The following is a 24,355-nucleotide window of genomic DNA, read 5'->3' on the forward strand; positions in this document are numbered from 1 at the left end:
AAATATACAAAAGGAAGCATCACTGTTTTCCTCTTAATGAATCTTGTTTCATTTGTTGTATATATTTTAACAATTTATACCTATTGCCAGACTAAAAGGATGAAAGAGGACCATGAAAGATGCACTTGCTGAAGTCACAGTCATGTCTTACCCAGAGAATTTTCCTAACCTAATTGCCACCACTTTGGGAACATGATTGTCAATCCCTACTTATTTTTTCACAGAGGCAGTGAGGAGGAGCCTAAAGTTCATCTGGGAGGGAATCTTCTGCTAAAGCACACTATTTATAGTCTTCCAGCTTACTAAACAAGTCTCCTCTCTACCACCCATCATCTGACAAAGATGTAGCAACTTCCCTAATTTATCTAAGAGTCAGTGTTTCACATTACAGAATCAATGAACTAATTAATGGAATTGTATTTTCTAGGTATACACTCTGCTTTTTTTTTTTCTTTTTATAAATGAAGATTCAGTACCTAAATAACTGCATCTTTATACCTGGCACATTTGGGGTAAAATTTAAAGTCCTGTTACTGATTATGAACTAGAACTCAATAACAGAATTTTAAAGTAAAATTGCCAAAAGATTCTGAAAAATAGTCTTGATGCATTTACCAAAAGTGAAATTTAATTGAGGACCACTTCCAGCCTCCAGTATGTCAGCCACATTTTAAAAAAACTTTTCATTGAAGTACAGTTGATTTATAGTATTGTGTTAGTTCAGGTGTATAGCAAAATGAATCAGTTATATGTATACACATAGCCACTCTTTTTTAAGATTATTTTCCCATATAGGCCATTACAGAGTATCAAGTAGAGTTCCTTGTGCTATACAGTGGGTTCTTATCAGTTCTGTTTTATTTACTGTGTATGTCAATCCCAATCTCCCAATTCATCCCTCCCTGCCTTATCCCCTGGTAACCAAGTTTGTTTTCTACATCTGTGATTCTACTTCTGTTTTGTTAACTCACTTCATTTATACCCTTTTTTAGATACCACATATAAGTGATATCATATGATATTTGTCTTTCTCTCTCTGACTTATTTCACTTGTTATGACAATCTCTAGGTCCATCTGTGTTGCTGCAAATGGCATTCTTTTGTTCCTTTTTATGGCTGAGTAATATTTCACTGTATATATGTACTACATCTTCTTTATTCATTTCTCTGTTTATGGATATTTAGGTTACTTCTATGTCCTGGATATTTTAACAGTTGCCAACCACATTTTAGCGAACATTAAGAATTGCAGTGTTGGACATTTCAGATGCAATTTGATACTAATTATGAGAGTGGATATTTAACCACATAAGTAAAAAATTTTACCTACATGTTTATTAGTCCAAGACCATGAAGGTCCCTGGCTATGACAGATGACAAATCAGAAAAGGAGATGACACCATCATTGGGTAAAAGCCTTCTAATGAGCAAGAAGGATAACTACATTAATTTGCGGTGACACAGTGAGATTTTAATAAAGTACTAATTTTCTTTTTTAAATTATTTTTTATTGAAGGATAATTGCTTTACAGAATTTTGCTGTTTTCTGTCAAACCTCAACATGAATAAGCCATAGGTATACATATATCCCCCCCACCTTTGAACCTCCCTCCCATCTCCTGCCCCACCCCACCCCTCTTGGTTGATCCACAGCCCCCGTTTGAGTTTCCTGAGCCATACAGCAAATTCCTGTTCTATTTTACATATGGTAATGTAAGTTTCCATGTTACTCTTTCCATACATCCCACCCTCTCCTCCCCTCTCCCCATGTCCATAAGTCTATTCTCTATGTCTGTTTCTCGACTGTTGCCCTGTAAATAAATTCTTCAGTACCATTTTTCTAGATTCCGTATATACACATTAGAATACAGTATTTATCTTTCTCTCTCTGACTCACTTCACTCTGTATAATAGGTTCTAGGTTCATCCACCTCATTAGAACTGACTCAAATGCGTTCCCTTTTATGGCTGAGTAATATTCCATTGTGTATATGTACCACAACTTCTTTATCCATTCACCCATCTGTTGATGGACATATTAGTTGCTTCCATTTTCTAGCTATTGTAAATAGTGCTGCAATGAACAATGTGTCTCTTTCAATTTTGGTTTCCTCAGGTATATGCCTAGGAATGGGATTGTTGGGTCATATGGTGGTTTTATTCCTAGTTTTTTAAGGAATCTCCATGCCATCTTCCATACTGGATGTATCAATTTACATTCCCACCAACAGTACAAGAGTGTTCCCTTTTCTCCACACCCTCTCCAGCATTTATGGTTTGTAGACTTTTTGATGAGGGCCATTCTGACTGGTGTGAGGTGATATCTCATAGTAGTTTTGATTTGCATCTCTCTAATAATGAGTGATGTTGAGCATCTTCTCATGTGTTTGTTAGCCATCTGTATGTATTCTTTGGAGACATGTCTGTTTAGGTCTTTATCCCCCTTTCTGATTGGATTGTTTGTTTTTCTGGTATTGAGTTGAATAAGTTGCTTGTATATTTTGGAAATTAATTCTTTGTCAGTTGTTTCCTTTGCTATTATTTTATCCCATTCTGAGGGTTGTCTTATCAGCTTGCTTATAGTTTCCTTTGCTGTGCAAAATCTTTTATGTTTAATCAGGTCCCACTTGTTTACTTTTATTTTTATTCCCATTACTCTAGGAGGTGTGTCATAGAGGATCTTGCTTTGATTTATGTCATTGAGTGTTCTGCCCATGTTTTCCTCTAAGAGTTTTATAAAAAATATGGAACACTTCACGAATTTGCATGTCATCCTTGGGCAGGGGCCATGCTACTATTCTCTGTATCGTTCCAATTTCAGTATATGTGCCTCCAAAGTGAGCACTAAGCTTCTCTTAATACTTCAAATAACTGCATGTTTAAAGATCTAACTGGTGAAACAGCATACAAAAATTCATTGTCTTCAATTCTCAATCTTTCAATTTGAAGGAGCATTTTCCAAGAAAAGTAGACTATTTGGTGAGGAAAGAAACCTGAAATGTTTAAGACAACTCTATTTACAGCTCCCTGGCAACTAAAATGGGAAACCTAAGAAAATAAAGATAGCAGGACTCAGGCAAGAGTGGGAAAGATTGGGATGATAAAATTAAATTTCTCTGGGACCTCTTCCAGTCTGATCTGTGACTGAAAAAAAAAAAGTGTTACAGTATGCCACTGCAAAGAAACAGATGTCAGAAAACCCAAATTTGAGCAGAAGTGGTGCTTCAGAGTACCACACTATAGTGTGACATTCTTGATGATCATCTTTGATCTTAAGTTACTTTGAAAGTCTCTTCTAAACTCTTAATTAAACCCAACTTTCTTTGTAAAGAACTATAATTTAGCAGTGAGAAACATTTCAGAACAAAGACAAAATACATAATCTTGGGGGGAAGAAAAGGTCCAAAGACCACATGTTCAAGCTGTTCTGAGAGAAAAGGGAGAGCTGTTGCAAGTATTTTTGAGTGTTAAGTGGAAAAGGGACTGGGAAAAAAGGATTTTTTAAAAGTGATACCAGTATTTCAAATTATTCTGGGCTGACTTCAGAGCAGACATATGGCATTAAACATGCAAGAATGAAAAGAAAGAACACAGACAGCAAACTGGAATGAAGGACTAAGCATAGAGCTTCCTACAGAATTGATGTCTTCTAGACGTCTATGACCTAAACGTAAACTTTAGGTTGCCTGAGTTATCGGGATGAATATTCCCCATTATCACTCATTCTCTAGAGAAGTAGCAAGCATAGAAATCTCACTTTATAGGAATTATCTTTTATATTTAATCTAAAATACAATTCCTGCACGCACACACACACTGAACACAGTTTGCCATTTGTGTCTCTGTGAATTTAAGAATGCTCCTGAAGACAAGGAAACGAAGCGACAGAGCTGAACCTTACAGACCCCATAGCCCCTTTTGGCAGCTTCTCCTGGCAGCTTCTCCCTCATTTGAAAGACCTCTCCCACTCTCAAACGTGCTATTCAAACAATATTGTTAAACTTGCTCTATCCTGCTATCTTCTCATCATAAGAGCAAACCATCTGTGGGTTCTCACTGTATTTAGTAACTCAACATCTTACATCTCTGAAGACTATCAACCTTTAAAAGAGAATAAAAAGTCAACGCTAGATTCATAGGAATGAGCTCCACAAATAGTAGGGGAGGAACTGGGAGGAAAAATAACCTTCCTTTGACCCTCAAGCCCCCTTATGTGATGAAACTCTCCTTTCCCGTATGTATATCCCAGGCTCTTCCAACCCTGGCACCACTGATATTTGGGGATGAAGAACTCTTTGTCATAGAAGACTGCTGTGCACTGTAGGATGTTTAGCAGCATCTGTGGCCAATAGCATCCCTTCACTCAGTTTTGAAAATCAAAAATCCCCAGATATCGTCAAATGTCTCCTGGGGGACGAAATCATCCAGCCGAGAAGCACTGGTTTATGTGAAGGCAGGCCTTACTTGCAAATACCAATCATCTTAAAATTCAATGCCTCAGATTGTGGTTTTTATCCCTGTGCAGTTGCTGTTAGTACATATTATCACTCTTTAGAAAACAAAAAACAACACAGGAAACCTGCTCATCACAAAATAATTAGCAGAATTGGACTCCAGTCAAGAGCTTTTGTTCTTATCTCATTGAAGAGAAATTTACACATGAAAATATTCTCAAGCAAGGACTCAATACATTATCACATTCCTTGCCTTCAGACTTATTTACAAATACCTATTTGAAAAGATATTAAAGGGCAAACAACTATATTCCTTCAGACTCACTGTGGCTTTTGAAATTACTGCATCACAAAAACAGATGGAATGAAAAAATAACTTTTAAGAACATATGAAGAGGCAGAGCTTTGTTTTTGCAAAAATGCTAATATTAGATCCCTGACTTGTACAATACATGTTTCTGGCTCAAGTTAGACACACTGGTCTATAGAATATGTTGATTTTTAAGTGAATGTTATTTTTGCTTAAGTTTTTTAGGGGTACTCCCCATCCCCATTCCTGATGGTTTCCTGAGTTCAGTAGGACTCAACTAGGAGCAATTTTGCCTTCCTCCCCTGGGGTGAGGGATCTGTCAATGTTTGAAGATATTTTCGGTTATCACAACTTAGAGGTGGCAGAAGAGGGAATACAGCTGACATATAGTGGGTGGAGACCAGGGATCCTGCTAAACATCCTATAATACATGGAACAGCCCCCACCCCAATTATCCAGCCCCGAAAGTCAGTAGTACTAAAGCTGAGAAATCCCAGTCTAGACACATAATTAGAACTCCTGGACACAGCCCCTGATTGGTTACAACCTATGGGAAAGAGATGGTACCCACATCTCCTCCGTTTGCTTAATCACCATGCTGCCTAGGATAGGGATACAGCTACTGGAGGTACCCCATTTATCTATTACTTGAAAAATCCAATTTTTTGGAAAGAGAAGACAAAGAAATAACTTTATTCTTCTTGATTAAAGCATTCTTGGTAAACTAAAAAAAATTAAAGTCTTGTTGGAATAAAATCCTATCTTTTCAATGGATGAATTGTAACATTTGCAAAAAACAAGGACTATTTTGGAACCTGGTATCTGTTGGTTATACATTTGAACCTCCAGGGGGCGCTTAAAGTTCTTTTCCTCACCCTCTACCCTCTGAGAGGCACTAATGCTGAAGGGCCTCCCCAGGGCAAAAGGAGGGGCATGCTAGAGGGTGGGGACAGAGAGCAATAAACAGAATTCAAGTGGGGGCAGGGTAAGGAAAAAGAGAGAGCGCTCAAGTGAGGCTAGAATCTTTCTCCCTCTTTAAGTAAATCTCTTCACCATGAATTTATTTTCTCTGCAGCTCTTTTCAGGAATTCCAGCTAAAATTTTTGAAGGAGAGCTCTGATCCCACTTAATTCTTTTTGCAGATTTATATAATTCTATCACGTTGTTCCAAATTCTCTAAAGGCAGTGAAACTCAACAGAGGACAATCAAAATATTAAGGTACAAAACACAGGTGGTGGTGAAATATCCCACCAAATGCAGGCATCTCCTTCGGACTCTGGGTAAGCCACACCAGATTCCTGTCCTGAGAGACTAAACACATGGCAACAGCAATAACATGTTGGGTTTTGTAATAATCCTTGAAAGTATATAAATAAACCAAATCTCTGCAAATAGAAATCTTGGGAGCTTTTCTTATGAGTAAGAATTTAAAGCACCAATCTTCTCCTGGGCTTGGAGACTTGTAGAACAAAAAGTTTTAAGTGGAACTGGAAAACAGTTATACATTACGGATGCACCCATATTGCTCATGTAATATTTATAAGCCTCAGAATGATCATTCTGATTATTCCCAGCTGATTTTAACAACGGGTTTTTTTCCCTCTCTTAATTAGGTGCCTGCATGCAAACAAAAGCCTATTATAGCACTCAAAAAGAACACACTGAATAAAATTAGAGCAGATCTATCTTCTAAATCATTGGATAGTAGTCTAGATATAAAAATAAAATGGTTCCCTGTGATCTGGATGTGAGTGCACTTATAAGAAAACTTCAATATGATTTCAATTGTCACTCTTTGTAATCTGGGCAAGCAAATCCCAAATCAACTCTAACTTCGTATTAATACAATGCATCGCAGTTGAGATGCACGCCTTATTGGTGTCAAAGGTATGGTTGCCTCCTTTTCTGTTTAAAGGAACAAATTTGAAAATGTTCTCAGGTGAATATAAGGTAAATGACTAAAATGTAAAGGAAATAATTTTTCCTACTGTTCAAAGCACAGAAGTATTTCAGATTCAAGAGGATGTAAGAAGGATGGACATTTTAGAAGCAGTCACTATCTGTAAGCTTGACTCTGATAGTCTATTCAACTGCAATTAGTGTGTAAATTTAAATCCCTGTCTGTGGTTGGAACAGAGGTACAAAGTTAGGAATTCTGCTTCAGTATGCACCTACATGGCCTTTTATTGAGGCATCTTATCATTTATGTTTCGAGAAAAAGATAAAATAGATTCAAAGACATGGGATCTGCACAGGCAACAATAAAAGGCTGGCTCCTTGTTTTATATGATAATTACTTGATGCAATCATACTTTGTGTCTATGCTTGAAACATTGGACCTTATTTAAGGATTAGATTCTGTGACACAAAGACCCTAAGGTGACCCCACAATGATTCCCACCCTCCTGGAATTGGCATATTTCACCATAATTCATTTTCAAAATCAGTAAGAATTATACAGGTGCTTAGTGCTACAAAAAATAAGGTACTCTGAGAATAAAGAGGAACCTATTCTAGTGTGAGGTGTTGGCAGTGTGTGTTATGGAGAGCAGAAAATACAACAGTTCTACATATACTAAGTTTCAAGAAAAAGCACTGACCGTAATGTGAATTAAGATCTTGAAGATGCCAAGATATGGAAACAACCTAAGTGCTAGCTGACAGCTGAATGGATAAAGCAAATGTCACACACACACACACACACACACACAGTTGTTCCTTGAACAACACGAGTTTGAAGTTATATGGATCTACTTATATGCTGATTTTTTTCAATAAATATGTAAAAAATACATGTAAAAACCATCATGTGCAAGACTTGTATTGAAGGGGATCGCTTATCCTTATATAGATATAAGGTGATATTGAATATAAAATTAAATGTTAGTTTTCTTGCTGTTTTGCAACTTTGCTTTCAAAGAATTACATTATTGTATAGTATATCTGTCTGTCTGTCTTTCTCATGTATCAGCCTATCATCAGAAGTGTATTGTAAATGTAACAGTGTTTTCAATACTGTGTTATAAATATGATTTATACTGTATGGTACAAAAATGTTATAAGGATTCATTCATTAGTGTACAGTGCTACCGTATCAAAGCAATCATATCGATTGCACAAGGCAACCATAAAGCAATCACATTGCTGCTTATTCACTATCAATCATTACCTCTGTAAATAAACATGAGTTTTCACATTATCTTTTCATTTTGACATCTAGTGTTAATAATACACATAACATCTACAGTATTTTGTAGAATGTAAGACAATTCTGATGTAGGTATTGACAATTCATTTTGTAAACAAATGTAAACTCACTGTATCGATAAATACAGTAGAATACTGAAAATGTATTTTCTCTTCCTTATGATATCCTTTCTTTCTTTTTCTGCCACTTGGCATGTGGGATCTTAGTTCCCTGACCAGGGATTGAACTGGCGCCCCCTGCAGTGGCAGTGTGGAGTCTAACGGCAGGAGCAGCAGGGAAGTCATGCTTATGATTTTCTTAATAACATTTTCTTTTCTCTAGCTTACTTTATTCTAAGAATATAGTACATAACATATATAACATACAAAATAGGTGTCAATTGACTGTTTACATTATTGGTAAGGCTCAATGATAGGATGTTAGTAGTTAAATTTGGGGGGAGTCAAAAGTTACATGTTTATTTTCAACTGTGCAGGGTTCAGCACCCCGATCCCTACACTGTTCAAGGGTGAACTGTAAATACAATGGAATATCATTAAGCCTTAAAAAAGAAGGAAATTCTGCCATATGTGACAATAGATGGACAGAGAGGACATTATGCTAAGTGAAATAAGCCAGACACAGTAAGACAAATCCTGCATGAGTTCATTTCTATGTGGGAATATAAAAAAGTTGAATTTGTAAAAGCAGAGCATAGGATAGTATTATCAGGGGCTGGGAGGTTGGGGAAATGGGGAAATTTAGTCAAAGGGTATAAAGTTTCAGCTAGGCAGGATAAATACATTCTGGAGATCAAAAGCACAGCAGGCTGATGACAGTTATAGTACTGTATAGCACTTAAAATTTACTAAGAGTAAAGTTTAAACATTCCCACCACACACACACAAAATGGTAACTATGTGAGGCAATGGGTGTATTAACTAGCTTGACTGTGGTAATTTTACAATGCATATCAAAATATGATGTTGCATACTTTATATATACAGTTTTTGTCAGCTGCATCTCAATAAAGCTGGAAACAATTTTTTTCCATCTTAGAGTTATTCCTTTTTGTCCCCGAGTTTTCTAATCGTTTCCAAACAAATTTTTATATTTGTGGGATGTGATTTATTCTCTACAAACACGCTCTACTCATTAAGATTCCATTTTTTTCTAGCAGCCCTGACTTATGTTGCTCATAATAACCATTTCATTACTTCAGTGATTCAGTTTAGATGTCTCCTGAAGTAATTACCAGAAAGATTTCTTTTTCTTCCTCTCTAAGATGGATAGCATATATTCTTTGAATTGGTTTTCAATTCCAAATGTACTTTGTTTCTTCTTTTTCTTTTTTTTTTTTTTAAGATGTACAATGCTCTGGATAGCTCAATCTTGCTCAAGTAGCTATGCTGCAATATTCATGGGTAGAGTTCTCTTCTTACTTTTCCACTTAACACCATTTAACACATTCTACCCTTTTGAATCACAGAGAAGGACATCAGCCTTGGAGAGGTTTTCCAGGAATAAAACCGATGAGAAGCCCCAATGACATGAGACTGTTCTGAGTACCCATCAGAGCCCCAGAGAACAAACACACGTGGGCTGACAGATGTCCTTGAGTCCGTTGTGTCCACAGGTTCCATTTCTGAGATTGCGGGACCATGCCAGAATATGCCAAAAAGCAAATTTACACAAATGCAGCCATTTGCTCAGAGCTTGTTTTCTACGGTTCCAGCTACTTTTTAATAAGAAGCAGCAGCAAAATTTATCGACCTAAATGCCTTCTTGACATTTTTTATTCATTATACACGAGAAAAAAATACTATTTGCTTCATAGTCAAGTACAGTTTGCTACTGTTTCCAGGTACAATCCAGGTACCAGGATTTATCCTGTTTTGCTTGTTGGTTTGTTTGACAAGAAAAAAACCTCTGTGATAAATATGATCCTGTGCAATGGAAAGTTAAAATAAAAATCTGATGCAATCCAAAACAAAGGACAAAATAAAGTGAAAATGATCACAGAACTGGTCCCATTAAAGCTGATGAGTCATGGCAAATAAGGAGGAAATAAACAGGGTCTAATAAAGATGCTGAATCACAGCCATTCAGGGTCTTTTTGAGCCAGGTTAATCTCTTAAATTGGCTAGTCATTGGTAATTCTCTTTAGGCAACAATTGAATAGTGATGGGCTTGTTTGATACACAACGGAAGTATGTGATCTGAGGAATCACATTATATTTGGTAAATTGATCTAACATTTAAAGCTATGTCTTCCAATTAACACATTCAAAGGGTCAAACAGATTGATACCCTGGCCAGAAAGTAGATTTCCCTTTCCATTTAAATAAAAATCAGTTTACTGATCAAGGCTACAGCTTACCGGAAAAAGGATGTGTAGTCAAGAGTGTTGCATTTTAGATATTTCTTAAAGGAAAAAAAAAAGACAGTACCAGATCAAGACTGCATGACTTTTTTTTTAAAGAAAAGAATAGCTTTTAGAGAAAGCACCTTTATCTTTCATGGTATTCACTATCAAAAGGCCAGTAGGCCCCCCTCTATTGTCACTTAGTTCTTCATGAAGAATTTATCTTTAAATTTTTTGTGTAATAAGCTACAGATCATTCAGACACCTCTGTTGCAAGACCTAACATCTCAGGCCTGAAAACTGAAGAGAACCTACTCCCCACCTCAACATCAGGGAAGTTTAGGATTAACTTGGCAGAAGAGACACTCACCCAAAGAGGGAACATTCAGGAGTACCACGGAGAGGAATATCATAAAGTCTCCCTGTCCCTATGGCTTCGCCACAGCCTCAACAATTCCCAGTGTAAGAGCCACTTCTGTGTATGGTGGTCTTTTTCTCTGGAATACCCTGATAAAATCAAACAACATGTCTGGAGAGGGAAGGGTACTCACTTATACCCACCCACTAACTTCATGTAATTCATCACATAACTAGAAACACTTCTATTTCAGCTGAGAAACTGGCCAGCACTTTATAGACATGGATTTTCAGAGCTTGCGTCAAAGACTTATTTCCCTCCAGGCTTTCTGCTCACCCACAGGGAAGCGGGCAAAGTAAGGCGGTACTGTGCATGGCTTCCAGGTAGAGTTCAACTTTCTATCAATTATATTTTTAACTAGGAATTATATTTGTCCTCATGCATTACCCATCAGAAATAGAATTCATCTTCTGTGTGCAGTGAATGCCCCCAAATTTAGTATCCCCCAATGCAAAAAAGGGCTTCCCTTGTGACTCAGACAGTAAAGAATCTACCTGCAATGCGGGAGACCCAGGTTCCATCCCCAGGTTGGGAAGATCCCCTGGAGAAGGAAATGGCAATTCACTCCAGTATTCTTGCCTAGAGAATTCTGTGGACAGAAGGAGCCTGGCGGGCTACAGTCCATGGGGTTGCAAAGAGCTGGACATGACTGAACAACTACACTTTCACTTTCTTTCAATGCAAAAAGGCGGGCTTCCCCGGTGGCTCAGCAGTAAAGAATCCGCCTGCAATGCAGGAGCTGCAGGAGATGCGGGTTCGATCCCTGGGTTAGGAAGATCCCCTGGAGGAGGGCATGGCAACCCACTCAGTGTTCTTGCCTGGGAAATCCCATGGACAGAGGAGTCTGGCGGGCTACAGTCCATAGGGTGGCAAAGAGTCAGAAGTCAGACTGAACTGACTTAGCACGCAGAGAAACAATGCTAAAGGAGCAGTAGGCAGAAGGCTCAGGCAGCAGTATGACTGCTTTCTTGCCCCATGGCTATTTACTTGGATCTTACAAAAGGCTCCACTATGTGCCTGGTGTTTCTGAGTTACATTTTCTACATGTTTGAAACCTTCCCAACAAGTCTGCAAAGGAGGTCGCCTTTTTCTCAATTTTATGGAACCAGAAACTAAAGCTCCAAGATAATTTTCCAAAGCCCCAGTGTGTCTGACTGCAATGCCTGCAAATTTTCTCGAGAGCATGCCTTGTCCTATATTCAAAATGGTACCCCTTTCTTTGGATGAAGGCTTAAACGACTGAAAGCACTAGGCGGAGACACAGGCCTCACAGACACGAGGCATCTGCTCGTGTTCTCCACAGGCCTCTGCCCTCCTTCGTGATGCAATTTATGCTCAGGGTCATCAGCGCCTCATTGGACCCTGATAAAGCAGAGAACCAACAGTCAAATCTCAGCATCCCAAGCCAACAGCCTCGTTCTCCTGACTGCGCTTACATTCCTGACCTGAGCTGATGACCTTGTGTGGTTTTCTTGGCCCCCAGCAGCCCTTGAGGAGCTCTGCCTCTCAGCCTGGTGCACTGGGGAAACCAGACATCCTCCATTAATCTTTCCTGCTCTAGACTTTCTGACCATGTGGACTTCATCTTTCCCGCCCAGTCTTGCCCCCCCACCACCGACATGGCAGGGGTCGGCCTGGGTCAACAGCTCCCGCTCAGCAGCAGCCTCTCTGTGTGACCCTCTCTCCTCACTCCAGCCAGGAGCTCCCACTTAATTACAGCTTAGATTCCAGGCAAACAACACACAGGACTCAATGTCCTGCACGTACAACGGCACGTGGCTGGCTCAGAAAGAGATGCTCGTTAGCAAAGCTGCTCAGAGTGCTGCCCCCCAGACCTCCCACATGATTTTAACCACCTTTCAGCTCCCATGGATCTCCTGGTTTCTGATGATTACTTTGGACTTTTAACCTTTACCTTTTCACTTTCCTAAAAAGTAAAAGTCGTTCAGTCGTGTGTCTGACTCTTTGCAAACCTATGGACTGTAGCCTGCCAGGCTCCTCTATCCATGGAATTCTCCAGGCCAGAATACTGGAGTGGGTAGCCATTCCCTCCTCCAGGGGATCTTCCCAACTCAGGGATTGAACCAAGATCTCCTGCACTGCAGGCAGATTCTTTACTGTCTGAGCCACCGGGGAAGCTTGCTCTTTCCTAGACCACTTGCAACTCTCCGTCTCTTGACTTTGACCTTTTATATCAGCAAATCCTTCACCTCCTGGCTGACCTGTGTTCCACTTTAAACCACTCCAGATCTCTAGTTCAAGTCTGACTCTCAGCTTTCAGCCCCCCCTGGAACTTGTGTCTATGCCCACCCCTCTGAGCTGTACCCAGGTCGGTCAAGCCCAACTCCCTTTCATCTAAGGAAACTTCTATCACTGTCAATTGCTGGACTGAATCCTAATTCTCAAGAGTTGAGAATTCATTTAACCACCATCCTGAGAGCCTGTGAGCTTTCTTTGGCAGATGACAAGTTTTACTGCCTGTTCCCTAGTGTTCTATAGGATTCCTTATCACAAGCGCATCTCTATTGGTCCAGTTTCTTTCTTACGAAGTGGTTAGCTTTCTCTCTCAATGACAAAGGAGAATAACACTAAAGACAGAGAATGAAAACTTATCAGCAAAAAATCACACACAGGCTTTCTTCTAGTTAGAAGATGAGCTTTACAGTCAATTCTCCACTTTTGTTCAATATGCCCTGGAGAGCATTGCTTCTCTCACTTTCAGAACCACTGCAGGTCCTTGTCAAAATGCAAATTCTTGTTCAGTAGGTGAATGGGGAGAGGTATGTTTCTAGTAGGCCCCTGGTGATGGCTACATCAAGGCCTACAATCTGTGTAGGGAAGCCCTAGATCTAGCGACATCAGGGGATGGATGTAGACCCGGCCTCCTCCTTCAGCAGGATATGCAACATTAAATGGCCCTAGTCTCTGATTCAAACCTTAGCCCTCATCTTAGAAACACCACATTTTACAGAATACATGTAAACAAAACCAAATGTTTTCAAACATAACAATGATTTCTGTATTCCTAGCTATGGATGGGAGCCTGAATTAATAGACAAAGTGGTTGTTTCTTTCCACAAGGGGAGGAGAAAGGAGAGAGAAAGTGAGGCATTGAAGTGGTGGTTACTGGGCAACCTGAACAAATAAAGTTACTGAATCCTGGTGCTTAATGAATAAAATACCCCCAAGGACACAAACCCATGTGAGAGGGAGGCAAAGTCAAGCCTCCATTTCAGAGTGTTGCACTGGGCTAAGTCTAGATAGCACTTGACTGAATCTAGACAGGGAAATCTTACTTGTTTATTGAGGTCTGGCAGCTTTTACTGGCTGAAAAGTTTTCCCTTTTTTTTAATCAACCTAAATCCTTGAGCTTTAATATGAACTAATTTATCTTACATACTCATAAGGCTAGGGCCACCTGATTACTCTCTCTTCTAGATATAGCATATAAATGAAAATTTTCTAAATTTTTTGAATCTCAATAGCTAGCATCTGTAAGGCATTCTATATGTGCTTTCTGTGAATCAGTCTCAGCTAATTCTCTCAACAACACAAAGGGTAGGTACTCTTTTAGTCCTATCTGGCAGATGAAGAAAGAAGAGAGGGAGAGCAGGGAATGTGCCTGAGGTCTCAGGAGTGAGCAACAAAGGCAGGATTTGAACTCAGGCATATGACTCTAGCCCAAAGTTTCCCACTAACTATCCTGCCTCTTCATTATTACATGTTTAAAAAAAAGGGGGGGGGGAATTACACTGTATTTTCTCATCCCTGGAAGACTCCTCTGGAATTCTAATAAAACGTCCTCCAAGTGAACTTGACAGCAGGAACTAAATATGATCTGAGAATCGAGCTCAAGAGAGAACATAGAAGGGACACTTTACTCTCCCTACTTGTGGTTCTTTCATACACATTCTATACTGAATTATGGTTTGGATTTCTTCCCCTACAATACTAATTGCTGTTCAGAGTATAGTCTGTCTTCTCTGAGCTCAGTATCCTTTATTAAAAGTCATATTCAGGATGCTTTAGCTTCCAAATTTTAAAAATACAGCTGGAACTGGCTTAAATGATAAAGTGTTAGTCGCTCAGTTGTGTTCGACTCTTTGCAACCCCATGGACTATAGCCTGCCAAGCTCCTCTGTCCATGGAATTCTCCAGGCAAGAATACTGGAGTGGGTAGCCACGCCCTTCTCCAAGGGATCTTTTCGACCCAGGGATCAAACCCGGGTGTCCCCATTGCAGGGAGATTCTTTACCGTCTGAGTCACCAGGAAAGCCCTACACGATAAAGGGACTATACTAATCCACATAACTGAAAACTCCCAAGATACGACAGAGTCAAGGACCCAGTTCCTTTTCAGCATTTCACATTGCTGTTGAGGTTGCTGACCACATCTGGGGCCTGCCCCACTTAAGAGTTCTAGGAGTGGATGGCCAGGAACTCTCATAGCTACTTGCTTCCTCATTTCCACTTGAAAGAAAGACCATCTCTTCCCCAAACTATCAAAGTCCTGAGCTTCACTCTGATAGAACCAACTCATTATATTGAAACCATTATAAGATGCATGTTTTTCATATTGTAACATCTCTGAAGTATTGTTAAAAATACATCTTACAACTCATATATACTTAGGTCAGGGTTTTTCCTCATTTTTTCTTCAAAAGTGGAAGTGTTAGTTGTCAGTCATGTCTGACTCTTTGCGACCCATGGAGCCCACAAGGCTCCTCTGTCCATGGAATTCTCCAGGCAAGAATACAGGAGTGGGTCGCCATTCCCTTCTCCAGGGGATCTTCCTGACCCAGGTATTGAACCCAGGTCTCCTGCATTGTAGGCAAATTCTTTACCATCTGAGTCACCATGGAAGTGGTTCCTAAAATACTGTGTCCTTTTTGATACCTAACACTGGTACTAACCAGTCAGGAATGATCTCCAGAGCCATGGCAGCCTCAATCCTTGTACCAAATGCATTACTGCTAGTTCCCATGAGGGAGGGTGGGACGAATGTTGGGAAGACAATTGAAATGTTCTTTAAGTTACTAGGCACGTACTAACGTGAAAAGTCTAGTGCTAAGTTATTCATTCTTTTATCCCATAATTTATTTATTCACTTAAGTGAAAGCATTTATTGAATTTCAACTATGAGCTGGTATTCTTCAAGGTGCTAGAATATAAATAATTGACATACAGACATTGTGACTGACCAGCTCATACTCTCTGCTGCTATTACATTGTTAAATTTTACATATACATATGTTTCTACATAAGTAATACAATTACAACATTATAATAACTCTGGAGTCATGTTCTACCAATAATAATCAGATAATAATCAGCTAAAGGAAGTGGCCAGGCCACAGATAAAGTGCTATATGGAATCTTATACTCCAAAAGCTTTGCTGCAAGAGAAGGAAGCATGTCTCCTTGGCTCTAACAAAATCTGGGGCATGTAACACAGCAACTCAGATTTCAATTTTGGAGTAAGAATGGCAGTCCCGTCCATGGCTAAGATGCATTCAGTGACTCACAGATTTCAGAAAGGAAGGAAATAAAGAAACGCTGGGTATCAGATCATGACCTGCAGATATCTAGGAAGCTCAGTGGAAAAACCCCTGACAAATTCAGCCATTATAAACCATGTGAGACACACAAATGATCTGGAAGAAGGGAAGAACAATTGCCAATTACGCATACTGACTATCAGATCAATACTATATTTATTTTCAGGGGAAGCTTAAACCAGGGGACAATAAAACAGAATTGGATTGAGCCAAAGGATGATTATCCAATTTCTATGAGATCCTTGGCTGGGAACAAATTCTCTGTCTCAGCTGTGTATAGTATGAGATAAATAACAGGCATTTGTGATGAGAGCCCCAGTGAGGTCAAACCACATTAGCAAAACTAGCAAGTGCTTTAGGCAATCACCGAAACCTTCCGGGAAAAATCATTTCACCCAGCCAAAGTGGCAGAGATTTGCAGTCAGCAGAAATTTTCCTCCTGACAGCTACTCTTTCTGTTCCCTGGTGGTTCTTATATACCTCCTATTTATGAAGAACAGTGGCATCCTGCAGATCATCTGTACAGAGCGCTATTAGTTAATTTTTGTGATTGAGAGGTGGTTGGTGAGTGCTGAGAGCATGCCCTTCTCCCCTGTTTTCTAGGCAGCCAGTGTGCTTAGGCATTTATCCTGATCACAGTATGTGGACTCTTGGCAATGATGAGGCAAAAGTGATCAAAAAGTTTGCACACGATGTGGCAGCATCAGACTCCATCTAGGAAGGCAAGTCCCATGCCGATATGACATCTATGTACTACAAAGTGCCAAGGGCCTGCAAGAAGATCAGATCACCTGATGGGCCCCAGGAAGAGGAAAAAAAAAGACACCAGGAAAAGCTCTCCTCTTTAGACTCTCCTGACAATCACTGCTCATTAGGGATGAAGATTGTTATAGTAACAAGAGGGGTAAGGGGAGTTGAAAGGGAAATGGAGAAGAGACTTGATATACACTTTTAGAAAAGTGTATCTCTTTGATATGGGCTAGAGACCAAAGTTGCCTACTCTCTTGGTTCCAATAGGCATCATAAAATTAGTAAGGTTTCCTGCAATATAGCAAGTTATATCTGCCTCTTGTCTTGCTAAAGTATCCTAGAAATCCCAAATATCACACTTATTGGATCTGAGATGGAGAAGAAATGTACAATTAATAGCTTATTACTGTAACTCAGGCATGAGGAAGCAGATGGCTTGAGTAAAACTAACTGTACATTGGATATTTCAGTGAGGGTTGGTGGTAGTAGAGAGAGGCAGAAATGGGGTTAAAGTGGTTAAAGTGACCGTCTAAATCTAGAAAGCTAATTACCTTGACAGATGTCAGTAAGAATGAATTGACATGTTCTGTTCAGTTCAGTTCAGTCGCTCAGTCGTGTCCGACTCTTTGCGACCCCATGAACCACAGTATGCCAGGCCTCCCTGTCCATCACCAATTCCCGGAGTTTACCCAAACTCATGTCCATTGAGTCGGTGATGCCATCCAACCATCTCATCCTCTGTCATCCCCTTCTCCTCCTGCCTTCAATCTTTCCCAGCATCAGGGTCTTTTCAAATGAGTCAGCTCTTTGCATCAGGTGGCCAAAGGATTGGAGTTGCAGCTTCAATATCAGTCCTTCCAATGAACGCTCAGGACTGATATCCTTTAGGATGGACTGGTTGGATCTCCTTGCAGTCCAAGGGACTCTCAAGAGTCTTCTCCAACACCACAGTTCAAAAGCATCAATTCTTTGGTGCTCAGCTTTCTTTATAGTCCAATTCTCACATCCATACATGACTACTGGGAAAACCATAAGTTTGACTAGACAGGCCTTTGTTAGCAAAGTAATGTCTCTGCTTTTTAGTATGCTGTCTAGCTTGGTCACAGCTTTTCCAAGGAGCAAGCATCTTTTAATTTCATGGCTGCAATCACCATCTGTAGTGATTTTGGAGCCCAAAAAATAAAATGTCTCACTGTTTTCCCATCTATTTGCCGTTAAGTGATGGGACCAGATGCCATGATCTTTGTTTTCTCAATGCTGAGCTTTAAGCCAACTTTTTCACTCTCCTCTTTCACTTGCATCAAGAGGCTCTTTAGTTCCTCTTCACTTTCTGCCATAAAGGTGGTATCATCTGCATACCTGAGGTTATTGATATTTCTCCTGGCAATCTTGATTCCAGCTTGTGTTTCATCCAGTCCAGCATTTCGCATGATGTGCTCTGCATATAAGTTAAATAAGCAGGGTGACAATATATAGCCTTGACATACTCCTTTCCCGATTTGGAACCAGTCTGTTGTTCCATTTCCAGTTCTAACTGTGACTTCTTGACCTGCATACAGATTTCTCAGGAAGCAGGTCAGGTGGTCTGGTATTCCCATCTCTTTAATAATTTTCTACAGTTTGTTGTGATCCACACAGTCTAAGGATTTGGCGTAGTCAATAAAGCAGTAGTAGATGTTTTTCTGGAACTCTCTCACTTTTCTGATGATCCAACAGATGTTTGCAATTGTTCTCTGGTTCCTCTGCCTTTTCTAAATCCAGCTTGAACAATCTGGAAGTTCACAGTTCACGCACTGTTAAAGCCTGGCTTGGAGAATTTTGACCATTACTTTGCTAGCCTGTGAGATGAGTGCAATTGTGCAGTACTGTGAGCATTCTTTGCCATTGCCTTTCCTTGGGTTTGGAATGAAAACTGACCTTTTCCAGTCCTGTGGCCACTGCTGAGTTTTCCAAATTTGCTGGCATATTGAGTGCAGCACTATATGTAACAGCATCAACTTTTAGGATTTGAAATAGCTCAACTGGAACTCCATCATCTCCACTAGCTTTGTTTGTAGTGATGCTTCCTAAGGCTCACCTGACTTCACATTCCAGGATGCCTGGCTCTAGGTGAGTGATCACACCATCGTGATTATCTGGGTCATGAAGATCTTTTTGTATAATTCTTCTGTGTATTGTTGCCACCTCTTCTTAATATCTTCTGCTTCTGTTAGGTCCATACCATTTCTGTCCTTTATTGAGCCCATCTTTGCATGAAATGTTCCCTTGGTATCTCTAATTTTCTTGAAGAGATCTCTAGTCTTTCCCATTCTATTGTTTTCCTCTATTTCTTTGCACTGATCACTGAGGAAGGCTTTCTTATCTCTCCTTGCTCTTCTTTGGAACTCTGCATTCAAATGGGTATGTCTTTTGTTTTCTCCTTTGCTTCTCACTTCTCTTCTTTTCACAGCTATTTGTAAGGCCTCCTCAGAGAACCATTTTGCCTTTTTGCATTTCTTGTTCTTGGGGATGGTGTTGATCATTGCCTCCTGTACAATGTCATGAACCTCTGTCCATAGTTCTTCAGGCACTCTGTCTATCAGATCTAATCCCTTGAATCTATTTGTCACTCCCACTGTATAATCGTAAGGGATTTGATTTAGGTCATACCTGAATGGTCTAGTGGTTTTCCCTACTTTCTTCAATTTGAGTCTGAATTTGGCAATAAGGAGTTCAAGATCTGAGCCACAGTCAGCTTCCGGTCTTGTTTTTGCTGGCTATATAGAGCTTCTCCATCTTTGGCTGCAAAGAATATAATCAGTCTGATTTCAGTATTGACCATTTGGTGATGTCCATGTGTAGAATCTTTTCTTGTGTTGTTGGAAGAGGGTGTTTGCTAGGACCAGTGCATTCTCTTGGCAAAACTCTGTTAGTCTTTGCCCCGCTTCATGTTGTACTCCAAGGCCAAATTTGCCTGTCACTCCAGGTATCTCTTGACTTCCTACTTTTGCATTTCAGTCCCCTATAGTAAAAAGGACATCTTTTTTGGGTGTTAGTTCTAAAAGGTCTTGTAGGTCTTCATAGAACCATTCAACTACAGTTTCTTCAGCATTACTGGTTGGGTCATAGACTTGGATTACTGTGATATTGAATGGTTTGCCTTGGAAACAAACAGAGATCATTCTGTCGTTCTTGAGATTGCATCCAAGTACTGCATTTTGGACTCTTTTGTTGACTATGAGGGCTACTCCATTTCTTTTAAGGAATTCTTGCCCACAATAGTAGATATAATGGTCATCTGAGTTAAATTCCCCATTCCAGTCCATTTTAGTTCACTGATTCCTAGAATGTCGATGTTCACTCTTGTCATCTCCTGTTTGACCACTTCCAATTTGCCTTGATTCATGGACCTAACATTCCAGATTCCTATGCAATATTGCTCTTTACAGCATTGGACTTTACTTCCATCACTTGTCATTTCCACAACTGGGTGTTGTATTTGCTTTGGCTCCATCTCTTCATTCATTATGGAGTTATTTCTCCACTGATCTCCAGTAGCATACTGGGCACCTATCGACCTGGGGAGTTCATCTTTCAGTGTCCTATCTTTTTGCCTTTTCATACTGTTCATGGGGTTCTCAAGGCAAGAATACTGAAGTGGTTTGCCATTCCCTTCTCCTGTGGGCCACGTTTTGCAGAACTCTCCACCATGACCCATCCATCTTGGGTGGCCCCATATGGCATGGCTCATAGCTTCATTGTTAGACAAAGCTGTAGTCCATATGATCAGTTTGGTTAGTTTTCTATGACTGTGGTTTTCATTCTGTCTGCCCTCTGATGGAGAAGGATAAGAAGCTTATGGAAGCTTCCTGATGGGAGAGACTGCTAATGGCAAAAGTAATGGCTTTACTGCTTCCCATAATTGAGAAGGATGGGGCAGAGATGGCAAGTAGCTTAAGTGAATGAGTGGCTTGTTGGTTGAAAACATGGGTGCTGGAGCCAGGCGGCCTGGATTTGAATCCTCTTTGCCACTCAGTAAGCATTTTTAACTTCGGGCAAGTTACTTAACCTCTCTGTGCCTTGGTTACTTTATTATGGTAAAAAGATGGAAGAGGAAAAAGTGTTAGCATCTCATTGGGCTGTTGCAAATATGAGTACAGTGTCTGGCATAGAACAATAACTTTCACCATGAACTAGACCCAAGGCTCAAAAGCTAGGCATTGGAAGTGGCTGTTGCAAATATGAGTACGGTGTCTGGCATAGAACAATAACTTTCACCATGAACTAGACTCAAGGCTCAAAAATTAGGCGTTGGGAACTGGTTGTCCCCAGCTGGTCACAGGAAAAGAGAATGCAAGAGCAGAGAAGATGGAGTAGAAAGAGCCGGTGGACCTACCCGGTCAAACAGAGAAAACAGAGGACACAGAATTCTAGATGTTGGCCACATCCCTCAGTGAAGATTCCTGTGAATCTTCCACTTCTAAGAGAAAAATCAACAGGTCAGTTACTGTAGCATCTGCAACAAACAAACCCACTCCGCCTGCCACTCATCAGTCTTCTTAAAGAAACCACAATGCCCAGGAGTCAGCCACTTGTCAGTGTATCCCAGGCTCCTGTCAGTCTGGGTCTAAGCTGAAGGAAGTTGGAGAGCTTCCCCTCCATTCTTGAGTCTGTAAGATCAGTTCCGGTCCTGATGCACTGCAAGGCCAGGTGTTCATTGTAAAAATGCAAATAATCAAGGCCCACAGTAAGAGCGCAAAGCACCAGAAATTTACAAATTCATACCCTTATTGCTATGAATGCACTGTGCAAATAAAAGTCATTCAGGGACTCTTGAGAGGCACAGCTCTAATTGAGACAGCAAATTGCGACTCTAAAGCTAAACTAAGGAATGCATCCATCAGAGTCTCACAAGTCATCACCATAAATGGCACTATCCATGCAAAACCAGTCCATGATGCTGTACATTTTCAGCAGTAATGGGAGTGGCGGGAGGTGATGTCTCCAATTTCTGAAGGCAATGAATTGGGAAGAAATCCCACTATGGATGAGACATATTTACATCTAAAGTCTTTGCTCAGTTCTAATTGCAGAATAGTAAGAGCACTTTTATTTTTTAAATGGCTGTTACCTTTTGCCATGAAAAACATAAAAGAAACCCAGATAAATGACTAAAACTCACTCCCAAGCTACTTACTTTCTGATGGCTGGGGAAGTGGGACCTGAAATGAGCACAATTAGAAGAGAATCCTCCAGTGTAATCCAAATAAGTGTGGGCACGCAGAATATTTAATCTATCCTACTTGAAAAAAAGTCAGCTGTATTCATATCAGTTAGTTTCTTAAAAATAAATGAAAGTAGAGACATGAAGGATGAAGCATTCAGGAGGATTATGGATCAAAGCAAAAGTCTGTGTGAATTAAAGGACTGTCACTTGGCATTACTGGAAAGAAAAAAGAAAAGAAGCAAATTCGACTTAGCTGGTGTTACTTATTGATTATGCTTTAGAAAATACTAGATTCATGAAAAATTAAGTCTTGGTTAAAGCATTTTGAAATCACAAATTATTTTTATATATCCATGCTATCTTTTCAACCCATTGCCATGGTCAATTGAGAAAAATTAAGGCTAAAATAGGATTATTATGATTAGATGCAAATGTGTCCATGCTATATAAAGGTTTCATTCATTCTACTCTTTGTATAAAAGCTTTTTTCCTTTCAACTTTGTATATGTTTTCACTTGATTTAAGTCTCTTTTGGGCAGGATTTGTGTCTTAGATGGATTTTCAAGCACAACACTTAAACAATACCACCTGACTGAGTCACTGAATACAAAACATAGAGTTGAGGAAGTATGACAATATTGTGAGAGACTGTGAAATAAATTTCATAGTTTAATGCAAGACAAGAAAAATTTGTGAATGAAAAATGTTGCCTGCTTTATCAGTAAACAAAGGATGCTATAGCCATCAAGCTGCTTTGGCCTCCCCAACAGTGAGCCCTGAGAGGAGGACTCAGTAGGAGAAAAATGGGCTGCTGGCTGCCAAGCCCTCAGCCACTGTAGTCACCCCTTAGTGGTATACCCTAAGGGGACTCAGGAGGAGGAAAGAACAAGATACTGACCCTAGATAAAGTGCATGTCAAAGGAATGATTTCAATGAGCCCAGACTCCTGCATCTCCCCATACAAAGAAACGCGCTAAATTCATTACCTTGAGATAACAGGTTTTCTTTCATTAACAATAATCTTTTGACTTTCTGACTACCTGGTCTTTGCTGCAAAACTCCTGTAAATCCTCCTCCTCTTACCTCTTTCCTCGGAGATATCTGTGTCCTCAGAAAGTCCACCAAACAAAACATAAAACTCCACTTTTAGGTTGTGCAGTTTTTCAGTCGACAACTTTAAACATAAAAAAATTTCTCTGCCCTTTGGCCCCCCTCATTCACCTCTACTGTGCACTGTGTATCTACATTAGGCATTTACCAAACCTTCCCATCAGCAGAAACACCTGCTCAGACATAAAGGGCAACTTCTCCTAGCACCAGCAAGACAACTCCTTAAAAAATTATCTTTTTTCTTGAAATTATAAGGGCCCATGATGACCCATGACCTGTTAGACTATGTAAACTGTCAATAATTCATCATTAATATACAGCCCTGTCTCAAAAACATATATCTGTGCTTTGACTCCTAATAAGTGGAACAGTTCTCAGAGCTTTCTGCAATGCTATTTCCAGGTTGCAATCCTCAATTTGACTTGAATAAAATTTTCCATTTCTTTTCTTAGAGCGACTACTTAAGTTTTTCATTGACAAGATATAAGAAAACTATTATTTTCCCCTTGGTTAGAGAGGGAAGAGCTTGCATTGCAAGACTATGGAACATAAGGAGTTTGCTTCTAAATAACAATCAAATCAAGGTACTATTCAAGTTCACTATTCAAGTTCCATACTGGGGTGAAAAGAGCTAACGCCATTTTCTTTTACATTCATGTATTGTTTGATTTTTATTTTAAATTTAAGATGCTGAGAGAGTAGAAAGCAACAGACAAGAACCATGTACAACCAGCACAATAATGCTAATTTCTATTCCCAACAACAATCATGAAACAAGAGGATGCTTTTGCTGGACTCATCCTGCCAGACAGCCCAGGGACTCCTGAAGGAATGAAACACTTATAGAATCAAACAATGGGAAGAATATGTGGTAAATGACAACACCTTAAGTAGCATGTGAATTGATATAAATAAGCAGATATAATATCTTTTTGGACACTGAGGTGACTCATAGCGAATTGATGAGTCTTATTTCTGATTAAAATACCCATAACA

At 39.8% G+C, this 24,355-nt stretch overlaps 1 non-coding gene across 1 annotated transcript; it reads right to left on the reverse strand.

Moving 5' to 3' along the window:
• Positions 1-2,738: 2,738 nt before the first annotated feature.
• Positions 2,739-2,845, reverse strand: LOC122691012. The gene has a single exon (XR_006340261.1). It is a non-coding gene; the product is annotated as a U6 spliceosomal RNA (small nuclear RNA).
• Between the last annotated feature and the right edge of the window lie 21,510 nt (positions 2,846-24,355).

This window comes from Cervus elaphus, chromosome X (assembly GCF_910594005.1).
Source record: "Cervus elaphus chromosome X, mCerEla1.1, whole genome shotgun sequence".
Classification (NCBI taxonomy): domain Eukaryota; kingdom Metazoa; phylum Chordata; class Mammalia; order Artiodactyla; family Cervidae; genus Cervus; species Cervus elaphus.